General features: G+C 38.1%; 1 protein-coding gene across 1 annotated transcript in view; it reads left to right on the forward strand.

Annotated features, from left to right (window-relative positions):
- The first annotated feature begins 221 nt into the window (after window positions 1-221).
- LOC114643290 (NACHT, LRR and PYD domains-containing protein 12-like) overlaps window positions 222-12,118 on the forward strand; it is a 547,995-nt gene continuing 536,098 nt past the window's right edge. The window contains exon 1 of the mRNA XM_051921829.1: window positions 222-355. The gene's annotated coding sequence lies outside the window, so the exon portion shown is untranslated. The remainder of the gene's footprint in view (window positions 356-12,118) is intronic.

Raw genomic sequence — 12,118 nt, forward strand, 5'->3', positions numbered from 1 at the left:
TCTGTGTGCATCTGTAATCTGAAAAAAGGCCCACACGTCAGTATTGTAATCGTGTCTGTTAGCATCTGTTAGTAAGGAGCACCGGATAGTAAAGTGGGCCCCTTCGCTGATGAAAACTCACCAGACAGCATTCCTGTTTATTTATATTGCTTTAATAACAAGACCGCACTTGCTGCTTTCAGACTTTGCTGTAATGTAGAAGAGCAGCCACAGAGCTGACATTAAACACACTGAGCCCTGCTGCAGTCTCCGGTTTGGCCTCAGAACTGACAACGCCTGCCGAAGTCGAGGGGCCGCAGCGGCATATTGAATAAAGTCACATTGTCAGTTCACGGGACATCAGGGACATAAACAGGTAAGGAGAACAGAACTAATAAACTGCTCAGAGTAACTTGTGATATTCTGGTCACTCAGGACACTGGAGGGGCTGCAAGTGACTTTCAGAATCTCGTACTTGACTGTTGGTAACAAAGACGTTAAATTATACTGAGCTGGCAGAGCAGGACGGAGTTGTCTGGCCTGGAGGTTTTAAACAACATCGACATTCATTTCTTTGTGTAGCGCAGTTTCACACCTATGTGTGTGCTTTACAAATAGCAAAAAGAAAAATGAAAGTTATTATAGATGTAAAATGTAAAAAGTCTTGCTTTATTTGTTCAGTGTAAGTGTATTATCACACGTATACAGCAGAGTGAAATTCTCATTTTCATGTTTCGTCGCTGCTCTTGGCTGCCATGCTTGCTGTTTCTTTATTTTACTGTTTCTTGTCAGTCCTGATAGCAGTGCATTAAGTCTGAGGACTAATGTGTGATAGAAAATTGAATTCTAAATCTCTAACGATTCCAACATGTTATTGACATCTCCATCAAGTCAGATTGAGTTTTATCTCAGGATTTTCACTTTGTTTAATGCTGCCATAATTTTAGGTTTTATTTTTTCTTGTTTCATTTAAGGCAATTTCTGCTCTTGCATTCTATGCTGCTGGTTGTTAGGATTTGATTTTATTTTGATTTTCTCTGACCCATTTATGTCTTTTTCAGGCCTTTTTTCTTGTTTTTTGGTGTGTTGGCCTGCGGTGGGTTGGCACCCTGCCCGGGATTGTTTCCTGCCTTGTGCCCTGTGTTGGCTGGGATTGGCTCCAGCAGACCCCCGTGACCCTGTATTTGGATTCAGCGGGTTGGAAAATGGATGGATGGATGGATGGTGTGTTGGCCTGTGTATCGCTGAATACACTTCTGCCCTTTTCACTGTTTATTTTAAACATATTTAATGATGTGCCTTTGATAAGTGTTCACCTCTTGGCAGGTTTCACATTTTCTTGTTATACAACATTGGATCACAGAGGATTTCATTGGGCTTTTTTAGCAAACACTACCATTTTATGTGATTTTCGTAATTGTGACAGCCATATTGGTTATGGTTATGATGTTATTGCTACCATGTGACATCATTTAATGGCCTTCTTTAGGATGGCGGCTCAGTGTGCCCTCTCTCCTAGGTTAGGGATACATTACTAGGTGCTTCTTATTTGATTTGGCAAAGATTTTGTGATGGAAACAAACTTCTTTTTTGTTAGTGCTTGTTTGATCAGCTGTGTTTTGACGTGTTTCAGATTTTCAACTGAGAATCTTGGATTTCATTTTGATCTCTGAAAGCAGATCATTGACCTTCCATGGGATTGGTGCAGAGGTGACTTGTAGTTTGTCCTCTTGTTGCCTGTTCATGTTGGTGATTCACTGGACAGATTGGCGTTTATTGAGTCAAGGTCAGCAGAGAATCATCAAATTGTAACAAATCTTCATTAGTAAAAGTGTGGTATTTTATTTTTATTTCTCTGCACCACTTGCTGAATAACTCGTACCCTGAGAGTTTCTATTGCCTACGCTGCAAGATCCATCTTGGCATGTCAGGGCCACCAGAGAACATCCTGTGATTGAGTGGCATGTTTATAAAACAGATATTGTTTCACAGTCAAAAAATGGAAAATGAGAGGTGGAAGGCTTACAACTCAACTGGCATCTTGAATTAATCCTAAGGGCAGATTGTCAGACACCATAGGCGGTGGGCTAACTGGAACAGTTATACTGGTGGGCCTGAAGGGACTGTGTATCTGTGGGAAAGAGTTTGGAGTGCTGTTGTACTGAAGATCTAACTTACCTGCATTGACATTGTGTATTTAATTCATTTGGGTTCAGTTTGTTTTGCATATTTTTGTTTGTTTTGCATATTTTGATCTTCTGTATTTTCAGGGACTGGATTTCTGAAGTAATAAAGAGGAGGGTCGAAGTTCTTGGTATGTGTTACGTGTTCCTGTGCCTTTATGTATTGTGATTCGTGTGTGTGGGGTTTTGTAAAGTATGTGCTGTGTATTGTGATATGTGATTTTTTAAAACTCCTGCTATTCCATGATTTAGCTGAGTAAACTCTGCTTGAATAAAAGTGTTTTCCAATTAATTGTGAGTCGGCTACACAAACACAATGTGTTTCATGTTAATTCAAGGTGGGCATCGGCAATCCACGATTATGTTAGCACCATAACTGATAACATCAATCAGAGCTCAGAGGAGGGAGAAACATCATCAATAAGCCAACTTTAAGTGTGATGCAATGTATGTATGGTGTATTAGGGAACAGCTGTGAAAAGATGAAGAGATTATTTAATTGTCATAAAACAGAAGAATAAGCAACAGAGACAATGGCGGTCTTTTCAGCAGTTGATTAGGAAATCAGTTTTGATAAATAGTAACACAAATTGGAAACGCGAAAGAGTCCGCAAGGCCATCCAGCTCAATGTACATTACAGTTCTGAATTTGTGCACTGCATAATTAAATATTAATGGCATTATTCACATAAAAAAATGTAAACCTGTTATTTTATGACCATCTTACTTGAAAGACTTAAAACATGCACGTATTCAACAGCAACATGAAAATCTTTTGGCAGTAATTAAAAATTATATACAAGAATATACAGCAGAATTCCTAGAATATGTACAGTACTTACATGCAGACATATTTTGTGCATTCAGCCATCAAAGAAAGCTGCAGCTTCGGTGAGCGGTGCGATGTCTCAGTGCCACTCCTGCTGAAGGAGTTTTCTGTCGTCAGAAGGTCAGACTGGACATTACGACTGGCCATTCATGTCAGTGTCATTTTCAAGGACAGACCTGTGCACTGATGCTATGAATGATTTGGATTTTACATCATCAGCCTCTAGCTTGGCGGTGCTGTTATTCGCACACGAGTGCAGGCCATTGTCATGAGTACAACTTTGGAAGAATGCACCGTACAGTGATTCACTTATCAAAAAGTCAACAAAAAAAGTCAAATTGATGGTAAGGTTTAGCAAAACAGTCACAAATTGTCTTTGCAATGTTTGTCTCCATCTAATCACATAGAAAGTTGGGTTTTTTTGCAAATTCCAAGAGGTCTGCATTGTCCTTTTTCTCCTTACTGCAGACAGTCTGAGCTCCTCACTCAATGGACTTTCAATGAACAAACACACCTTGGATGATCACATAAGGGTTTGGAAAGCAGCACACCTTTTTAGGTCTTTAATATAATCACAGACATCTTTGTGAAAATCAGCACCATGAGTGCCAGACCTGACTTGACGATTGTTATAACGAGTGTTTCTGTTTTCTGGTGTATCTTCAATTGCAGAACATTTTGCATTTTTAATATTTTACTACTGGAATATTATAAAAATAATAAAGAGTTCAAATGTATTTAATTATTGAAGTACATGCAGTTGAATCTATGTTACTTTTATTATTTTACAATGTACATACAAATACTATCATGACAAGGGGCTTTCTTTCTAACCCTCTTTTGTGCTGAAGGTTTAAAATACAACAGCAGGAGCCCACCAGGGTTGGCCCTGTAAGGTCTTTAAGTGTGACTTTCTTTTCTTGGACATTACACATCTCTGAACTACTCTGACTTAGAATTGGTACTCTTTATTATATATACAGTATATAATGATGTTAATATGGAACACACACCTTTTATCAACTTTTTTAAAATAACCTTTTGTCTTTCACTAGCAAAAATGGCAATGGGAACAAAATCTTTAATAATTTAAATGTGATATATATTGTCATTTTTCAATAAACAGTAGAGTTTTTAATGTAGTCTTACCACTTGGTAACGGATGGCAGATTAATAATTTAATCAATAGTGAGAAAGCAGCAGCATTAGATATGCTAAAAAAATCCCAATTAACATCAGGAAAAAGGTGGAAATGAATAACAATTGAAATGGTGCTCATTTTTAATCAATAGTTTAGGCTATGAGGATTTGTTATTTTTGTAGTGAACATGTAAGATTAATTTATACAAGAATTCCAATAAATTAGATAGCTTACAAAGAACAAAAAAAAATGGAAACTTTCTCTGAGGTTCTCTTTCTCATTGAATGGGACTTTTGTGAACTCCACTACATTACTATCAACTTCACTTTTATGCTGGCACGTGCCAGACTAAGGGTTGACACTTCATTTTCTTGCATTAATTCTCTTGGGTAGAAACAATACTAACTGAGATTAGCGTCTTGATGTAAATGTGGCTTATGCGCTAAATGTTCTTCTTCTAATACCCAGGTTTATAATTCAGACAAGGCCAAGGGCTGACACTTTATTTTCTTGGTTGCCAAGCGTGACTTGCACTAATCCCTTATAGTGGAACCAATACCAGCTCAGAATAGCATCTCGATTTAAACGCGGCTTATATGCTACATGCTCTTTGTGGTATGCACGTGTTTTAGCATTTTATAATTCATTAGTGGGTTGTGTGGATCTTTGTAGAACCTTTGGTTGAAAAAACACCATTTCATTGTGGGAAGGGTGCTTTGTATATGAAGCTGGTTCTTTGTACTTTGTGCTTGATATTTAGAAAAACAATGAAGTGTTTACTGTATGGTAGACTACTTAGCAGGACATTCAAAGATGAAGAAATCCTGAACTTGGCCTGTGATATGAAACACAGCAAGAGTCCTTTTAATTGGTGTTTCACAAGGCTGTTACCATCTATTCATTGTTATTTGCTGTATGGAGCAGATTATGGATCTAAATAAATAAAAGTTCTTTCTGGAACCTTCATGTGGAAGGGCCTTTGGGAAACCAAAAATGATTCCCATGTGGCATTACCCTGAGGAACTGCTCTGCCTCTCTGAGTGGTGTTTTTGTGTGGCGTGTTGTTGGGGTTTTGTGTGAAAGACAACAGTGTCAAGTGTCATTGTGAATTGTCATCTATCTATCTATCTATCTATCTATCTATCTATCTATCTATCTATCTATCTATCTATCTATCTATCTATCTATCTATCTATCTATCTATCTATCTATCTATCTATCTATTAGTGAATCCAAGAACTGATGATTGTAACCTTGCTGTCTCACTGTAATTTAAAGTTTATGTATTAAAAGAAATATTTTTCAATAAACACAAAAAAGATTAAAAGTAAATGCTGGAAAGGCAGATGTTATTGAGTTCCATTATGGAGGGGATGAGAGAATCTGAACCGTAGACAGATGAAATGTTGAGCTCAAACAAATCAATCCAGTCGCATATCTGGCTTGGGGTTTGACACAAGAGGTGGTTGTCAAACAGCCATCATGGAACTGATGCAGGATTGAGAAATGGAAGAAAGTGGGAGGAGGTACAAATGGGCAAAGACTGTCAAGAAAACGTAACTGTAAGTTTTATAAGGCAGGAGTCCAACCAGTGCTGATGTATAGGGATGCAATTTGGGCCATTAAGAAGAAGTAGGAGCTGCTCATCAGGACAGGATGTCAGCAAGATGTCAAGGGTATCATGAAAAGTAGGGTGACATGGTGCAGACACCCAAGTTAGAAATGCATGCTGTTGGTAGATGAAAAGACATGTGAAGGATGGCAGATGCTTAGGTAGAGAGATTTGGTAACAAGAGATTTGAAAGTGTTGGTCTGAGGGCAGAGGATGCTGTGGTCAGGATCAATGGAGACCAGGATCTACATGGCTGACTGTTAACACCTGAGCAATGGTTTCAAGTAAAACAAGAAAACAGTAGTGCATACTTCTATTATGTAGCTGTGATAAAATGAGGACAACACAGTTAAAAAGAGGACCTGAGTGGAGATGTTGGGCAATTTTACCAGAAAAGAAATCATTGAGTCGGGGTCTGCAAAATTGGGAGACGTTTTGTGAATGGTCATCTTTTGTAAGTGTTTGGTTTATCACATCCTCACAAACAGTGCAAGAAGGAAATGCTTACTGTGAGTCTGAGGCTCCATCCATGTAACTGTTCATATTAAAACACTGATGACTGAGGGATTCTGAAGTGTGGCACAGACAGACAAGGTGCTGTGTAGTGAAGTTCTGTTCTGAGTCCAAAGTGAACACGTGTGGTTGTAGCCCACCTCAGTATTTAGTCAAACTGGTCTTCATTGTGCTCACTCGCTGACTACAGCAGTGCTTGAAGGGCCTGGACAGTCCATTTTGTTCATTCATTTGTTTTCTTAGACCAACTTAATCTGGACAGAATTCTGATAAGTCAGACCCCATGTGTCTTTGAAATGTGACAATTAAGACCCTCCTGAACACATCTACATTGTGTTAAAGAATTACAAGCTGGTAGCTTTGTCACAGATTCCTGAAGTGTCCCATAATAGTTACAGTACCTGAGAAGTCCCTGCTTGTAACTTGAGATCCAGACGTGTGTTTCCTGTAAATCCTGTTTTTCTGGTCTTATTTGAGTGCAGTTCTGTCAGATCACGGCTGTTACAGGCCCTGCACCAATTCATCGCTCATTGTACTTCAAGGCAGGCAGTTTCTAGTTGTTATTGGTCTTGTTTGGTCTTTACACAAATACCCTAAGACTTCCATCAAACATGCTGTATGATCTAAAGTCAATATCGGTTTTGTTTCTTTTTTACTTCATGTCACTTGTAAACTTATCATTTTAGTTTAAAGAAATCTCGCCAGTTCATTAGTTTCAACACCCACTTTAGCAGTTCTCTGTGAGTGATGTGTAGGGAGCCCCCATTCTGAGAGCAGACACAGACAGATTTCATTAGCAACCATTAAATAAGATGGTGTTGATGTAAAGGCCACAAGCAGTGCCTGACTCAGGACCAGACAAGCTCTCTGACCGTTCAGTGTTCTTTTGTACTAACATCAAACCTGAAGAAGTCTTAATTAAAAATAACTTATATAGGACAGGTAATTGTTCTTAAAATCAAAGATCATCTCTCTCTATATAAAATAAAATCCTGGAATGGAAAGCAAATGCAAGGCTACGATACGTGATCATCTCAAAAGACATTTTAAAGACCAGCGAGACCAAGGATGCTTGCCACGGTGCGTCTCGCAGGGACCGTAAACATAAGACTTGGTGCCAAGAGATTGTCCCAGGGCCGTCAAAGGACAGCGGCTGTACAGGCTTTAAAAAGATCGAACAGGCAGCGCGACAGCAGCTACCCCCCCTCCGAACGCGAGCAGTGTTATACGTCCTGCAAGAAAGAATTCAACCACGCCTAGGGCCAGAAATAAAAGACAGGTATTGCTTTTACAATGTCATGTGAGACCAGGCAGTAAGCCATCATTTAAAACAAGTCTACAGACCTCTAAGCTAGCAATTGTTGGATTGCTTTTGGCAGGCAAGCATCATGTGCTCGGAGCTCTTAAAACAACGACATGCGACAGGCAGAAGAGGCAGCCAGCAAGCAGCAAAAAGACAGCAAATGATCCAAAGACATATCCTTAGCGTACGTTCAGCAGCAACACCCTTCACAACACGAGCAGTATTATACATCTGGGAAGAAAGAGATATAAACACACGCGGGGCAGGAAATAAAGAAACAAGTATTATTTTTACAAAAGTTTTTAAAGTATAAGTAAAAATAATGCATATGTAACAATTCACAAGAAAATAATCTCTTTAAATTGTAGATTGCCTGCCTAAAGTAAAGTCATCCCTGATGAATGTGGACGTGGGAATGAGGGGTCCTTTCATCGGATTAGCGCTATTTCAGATGTGGAATGGCAAAATGGGGGAGGCAGCTTGATGAATAAGGTCTCCAGGACTTAAAACAAATCCAAATCATATTATGTGATATCATCTAATGTGAAATTCTACTCCGTAATTCTAGAATTTTTATTTCTATACTGTATTGAGGATTTATTCTATTCTATGTATTGTATTGTATTGTATTGACCCCCTTCTTTTGACACCCACTGCACGCCCAACCTACCTGGAAAGGGGTCTCTCTTTGAACTGCCTTTCCCAAGGTTTCTTCCATTTTTCCCTACAAGGGTTTTTTTTTGGAAGTTTTTTCTGGTCATCTTTTTTTTTTTTTTTTTTATTTATTAATTTTATTGTAATCATTCCATACAAATAGATTAATTTATACAAAAAAGAATTGAAGACAAATCAAACCCCACCCTTGAGAAGGAGAGCATGGCCAAAGTAGAATTGCTTAGGGCTTTTTAATAGGGCAAAAATAGGTAAATAGAAATTGAGAAGGGAAAGAAATGCAGAAAAAATTATTTCTTCTTATTCTAAAATAATATTGATTAGATCCTGCCAGGTTTTGAAAAAATTCTGTACAGATCCTCTAACTGAGAATTCGATTTTTTCCAATTTCAAATAATATAAAACATCGGTTTCCCACTGACTTATCAGAGGAGAGTTAGGATTCTTCGTCTGCATGCCAAAAGTGTAGTGAATGCAATCACCGTTTGCTTGTCCTTCTCCACTTCAAGTCCATCTGGAAGAACACCGAACACAGCTGTTAATGGGTTAGGAGGGATTGTGACCCCAAGGTTGTGTGAAAGGCACTTAAAAATTTTGGTCCAAAATTATGTTAATTTGGTGCAGGACCAGAACATGTGACCCAGTGAGGCAGGAGCTTGGTTGCAGCGTTCTCAGGTTGGATCTTGCCCTGGAAACATTTTGGACAGTTTTAAGCGAGACAGATGAGTTTGATATATAATTTTTAGTTGAATAATTCTATGCTTTGCGCATATGGAGCTCGAGTGAATTCTCTGCAATGCTACCTTCCACTCCTTTTCTGATATATTGATTAAGAGATCTTTTTCCCAATGTCATCTTGGGTCTTTGAAAGGAAGGGACTCTAATAAGATTTTATATAATGTGGAAATGGTGTCTAATTCCTCGAAATTGACCAGTATTTTTTCAAGCATGGTGGAGGGTACGAGGTGAGTGAAAATTGGGCAGTTTCTGTTTAACAAAGTTTCTAATTTGAAGATAGTGAAAGAAATGTGTAGCAGGGAGGTTGAATTTGGAACGTAATTGTTCAAAGGATGCAAAGATATTGTCTATATAAAGATCTCTGAGCAATTTAATCCCAAATCTTTTCCAGGTATTAAAAACTGGATATGTTTGAGAGGGTTGAAAGAGGTGGTTCTCTTGCAGAGGTGCCACAGATAAAAGATTTTCCATCTTAAAATGCTTTCTAAGTTGGTTCCATATTCTAAGTGAGTAAAGCACAACTGGGTTTGTACAAAAGTCTGTCTGTTGCGCCATCACGCTCACAGGTTATGCGTGAGCATGCGCACTGTTATTTCTGTATCTGATACGCGGAAAACGCTGTACTGCATGCACCCGCATTTATTGAATTGTTTGTTGACTTTGTGTGCGTCTGTTTGATGTAAGTTACGCTTTGCTGTTTATTTTATTAGAAATAATTTTCTAAAAGTAATGATAAAGCTCGTAACGTTGTTTCACCAATCCTTTATGTTAAAGTGTGTTCAGTTTAACATTCAAAACTGCATAAGTACATTCATAAATGTTGCTTCTTTAGTAATATATAAGTTCTTGAAGAAATCAGACTTGCTAATAGTTGCTTATATAGTGATTTGTTCGAGTCTGTACAGCGCTAACGTATTTGGTACATTTTATTTAGTGCCTTTTGTCAACGACAGCACGTCATAGCGCTCTGATAATTTCTGCTGCCATCTACTGGCCCTTTTGGGCATTACCTGTTTTAGCATTCTCTGAGCCTTTAATTTGCGAGTTATTTATGTTATTGTATTTGTTCTGTTTCAGAAACCACACATACATATTTGTCTGCAAATAAACATTTAGTTCTACAAAGCCATTGCAACTATTCCTTCCTTTGCAACGTTCAGCAGTTGGTTAAGATCTTTCTACCTTAATTCTGGTCTGTCTCATCCTTCTTATCAAGGATTAGGATTTGGTGCCACAGACACTCACCAGTTTGACGCACGCACTGCTTAACAGGGTTATTAGTATATTTGCGATAACATGCATTTATTGGAACGCAGAGCAGGGAGTATAAAGAAGTACTGCATGATTTTACTTCTATTGCGAGCCAAGCCTATGTATGTTCATTTATTTGTGTCCAGGTTTTTATGGCTTGTATGTTTGCTGCCCAGTAATAAAACTGTAAATTAGGTAAAGCCATGCCACCTTCTACCTGAGGTCTTTGTAGGGTCGCTCTTCAGAGACGTGAGTGTTTTGAGTTCCAAATGAATGAGACTATAGTTGAATCTAATTGCTTAAAAAACGATTTATTGCTATATATTGGAATGTTTTGAAATACATAAAGAAGTGTAGTAAGGATATTCATCTTAACAATGTTAATTCTTCCGGCTAGAGTGAGATGAAGGGTTGACCATCTATGCAAGTCTTGCTTAATTTTTTCCATACAGACGGCAAAATTTTGTTGATAAAGAGCTTTATGTTTACTTGTGATGTTTACCCCTAGGTATTTAAACTGATCTGGTATGGTAAAAGGTAGGGTGTCCAATCTAATATTAAATGCTTGTGAATTCACTGGAAAGAGTATACCTTTATTCAGATTAATTCTGAGACCAGATATCTTATGAAATTCTGTGAGTGCTGTTAAAACTGCAGGCACAGTGTTTTCTGGGTCTGATATATATAAAACCATATCATCTGCATATAGAGAAATTTTCTGTTCCAGTCCTTCTCTGATAATCCCCTTTATCTGATAAGAATTTCGACAGTGAACCGCCAGTGGTTCAATGGTGATTGCAAACAGCAGTGGTGACAAGGGACATCCTTGTCTGGTGCCACGTTCTACCTTAAAGTAGTCTGAAAAAATGTTGTTAATACAAACTGAAGCTTCTGGATTGGTATACAGTAGTTTGATCAATGCACAAATATTCGGGCCAAACCCAAATTTCTCCAATGCAGTGAAAAGGTAATTCCATTCAATCATATCAAATGCTTTTTCTGTGTCTAATGATAGTAATATCTCTGGGGTGTTTGACTTTGCTGGTGAATATATAACATTAAACAGGCGTCGGAGATTGGAAGATAAGTGTCGGCCTTTAATAAATCCAGTTTGATCCTGTGATATTACCAAGGGCAGCACTTTCTCCATCCTTCTAGCTAGAATTTTTGAGAGTATTTTAACATCATTGTTCAGGAGTGAAATTGGTCTGTATGATGCACATTGTAACAAGTCCTTATTTTGTTTAGGGAAGTTGGTGATTAATGCTTGATGAAAAGTTTGAGGTAGTATTTGGTTGTCTCTAGCTTCTGTAAATATTGCCAATAAGAGAGGAGCTAGCTGAGTGGAGAATTTCTTATAAAATTCTACAGGGTATCCATCAGGGCCTGCTGATTTCCCGCTTTGAAGTGACTTTATAGCATCTAGTAATTCTGTTAGTGTCAGAGGTTTATCCAGTTCCTTAGCACTTAAAGCATCTATTTGTGGTGTCTGTAATGTATCCAGAAATGCATTAGATTGTGTGTTATCTTCTTTGAACTCACTAGAATATAAGGATTTATAATAATCTCTAAATGTGTGCATTATATTTTTATGGTTAATGATTTCTTCTCCATTCGTGTTGGTGATTACTGGGATTGCATTGCAAACTTCTTGTATGTGAATTTGTTGAGCTAAAAGCTTATTAGCTTTTGCTCCGTGTTCATGGTAATGATGTCTTGACTTATAAATAAGTTGTTCAGTTTCTTTAGTTGTCAAGATGTTGAGTTCTATATGCAGGGCCTGCCTTTTCCTATGAAGAGCTTCACTTGGACGCCTGGCTTGTTCCTCATCTATTCTAGTAATTTCGCTTCTTAGCTCTGACGCTTTCTTGGTTTCTAATTTATTTCTGTGGGAAAG

The sequence above is a fragment of the Erpetoichthys calabaricus genome (genome assembly GCF_900747795.2).
Source record: "Erpetoichthys calabaricus chromosome 1 unlocalized genomic scaffold, fErpCal1.3 SUPER_1_unloc_26, whole genome shotgun sequence".
Lineage (NCBI taxonomy): Eukaryota > Metazoa > Chordata > Cladistia > Polypteriformes > Polypteridae > Erpetoichthys > Erpetoichthys calabaricus.